The 2,223-nt window shown below is 32.6% G+C and overlaps 1 long non-coding RNA gene across 1 annotated transcript; it reads right to left on the bottom strand.

Annotated features, from left to right (window-relative positions):
* Window positions 1–338: 338 nt before the first annotated feature.
* LOC132060509 (uncharacterized) lies at window positions 339–1,773 on the bottom strand. Its single transcript, XR_009415939.1, has 2 exons — window positions 1,005–1,773; window positions 339–884 (listed from the first exon to the last, which is right to left on the bottom strand). It is a non-coding gene; the product is annotated as an uncharacterized LOC132060509 (long non-coding RNA).
* Window positions 1,774–2,223: the final 450 nt, after the last annotated feature.

Below are 2,223 nucleotides of genomic sequence, written 5' to 3'. Positions count from 1 at the left end.
AGTAAATATCGGTTTATTTAATCGGTTTGATTTTTATTTTCGATTTGGATCGATTTTTAACCAAACCGTGAACACCCCTAGCCAAAGGCGTGAAGCACCAAACCACAAGTTTACTTACAAAATTGTAATTATAATTGTTTTAAATTTCTTCTAAATATTGAAGACTTACTCTAATTCTAGAACTGTTGGGCTTAGTTAGTATAAATTTTGTTTGCTCCAACAAAAATAACACTTTTATTATCCGGAGACTTAAGTATTTTAATTGACTGATACACAAATTGGAACTACAAGGATTTTCAATCGAACTTGTCGAAAATTTTGAGAAATTAGACCTCTAGTAATGTCGAAAAATGGCATTTATTAATCAAGGGTTTACCAACAATATGGTTAACGCCTTTTATTCTAGTTGACAAAAGAAAAAGCAAAGAAGAAAAAAAGCTACCATACATTGATTTTCATCTATGAAGAAAAAGACAAACCACATTAAGAGGAGCCAATCAAAAGATGCATTGATAAGCCCAGATAATGACCCATAATAATCAAGTTGCCATTGGGCCACCTTACATAATTGAGCATCCTGTGGCCCATTCTTCATTGAAGTACCAATCACATCTGCAGCCCCTTGCCGAAACGTGGGTACACGTGAATTGGTCCATTCACGTTCACTTGAATTGGCGCGTACACTTGAATTGGCACTGGCACTTTTATGGGCTCTGGTGTTGTCGGTGGTTCTTCTGAAGAGTCTTCAGGCTTTTTGATTTCAACGCTCTTGATCACTTCATATTCTTTACAACACAATTTGTCACGAATTTTCTCAGGATTGCAACATATCACAGTGATTGTGACTGTATTGGCCTTCTCATCATATACCTCGTCTCTAATTTCTCTTGTCCAAAAAAATTTTACATCACAAAAAACAAAAAGAAAAAAAAAATCAAATTAATTCTTCTCCATAATAATAGAATTCTTGATCTTGTACTTTCCTTCATGAAATAAAGACTTACGATCGAATTTACAGAGAATTTTTTTAACCTTCTTGTAGCTACAGGAACATTGAAGATCAACCTTGAGCTTGAGCACCATAATGGTGATCTGTTATATTAAATAATAAATTAAAGTAAAGTGAGATTATTAATTAGTACTGATCAAGTAATTATAAGCACGCCATAATGAATCAAAGCTCTTATAGAAAGATTTCCTCAACAATATTATGCAAGGATGATCTAGTTTTTTGTGTGTAAGTGAAAAGACATAGGAGGAAAAAAAAAATTGTATAAGAAGTTGAAAATTTAAGAAACATGCAGGCACGACTATATGATCAATCATATATGCAATTTGTTGGGTTATTAGCATTTTAATATTACAAATAATTATATTAAAGTGATGCTGTCAAGATTCCTGGTTGTGCAGTTCAATTCCCACGTCCATATTTGGATGAATGTGGCCATCAATTGCTTTGTAACTTTTCTTTCCATTATCATAATTAATTTACCCACATTCTTCTTGTAACTCATATAACGCTAAGTAATAATTCTCTCATTATTTACTCATATTATTATCCCACTACTCATCTAATTCACTCCAAGGATGAACTTCTAACCTATAAATAGAAATCATCCTTAGCTTTTGGTGAGAGAAAAAATCTGAAAGAAAAATATTGGAGAGTTCTTGAAAAAGTGAGAATAAAAGAGAGTAATTTTATGTTGAAGGAAGGTGTTCTTATGTTGCGGCTTTGGACTCTTTAACTAGTTCGGAGTTGTTTGAGTCACACGACGTTGATGGTATTGTATCTGGAGGACAAGTCGAGTTGTCTTCTTTGGACCGGTGAAGATTATGTCGCAGTGGGTTTAAATCTCCTTAAAAAGAGTGAGATATTTGCGCCTCAGCCTGAAGAATATTTATTTACTTTATTCTTCATTTTTCATTTTGTTTTTTAATTGTAATTTATTATAATTTATCGGTATATTCACCAAAATAATTCTTTATCAACGTCATCTATTTATGATATCGATCTCTGTTGACATCTTTTTCAAATATTTAGTATTTTCTCACGAATTAGACTAGAGAGTTGTATATGGAAGAATCAAGAACATACCTTCTCAGTCTTGTCACAACTCATGGTTGATACTATTGCAGAAAATGAATTCTATGTGGAGAGAAGAGAGGAGGAAAAGAGAACAGTTTTCGTTACTAGTATGAAGAAAAAACATTGTTAAATCGAGG

The sequence above is a fragment of the Lycium ferocissimum genome, chromosome 6 (assembly GCF_029784015.1).
Source record: "Lycium ferocissimum isolate CSIRO_LF1 chromosome 6, AGI_CSIRO_Lferr_CH_V1, whole genome shotgun sequence".
Classification (NCBI taxonomy): Eukaryota; Viridiplantae; Streptophyta; class Magnoliopsida; order Solanales; family Solanaceae; genus Lycium; species Lycium ferocissimum.
Note: the sequence above shows the minus strand (reverse complement) of the source record. Positions and strands in the feature narration are given on the sequence as shown.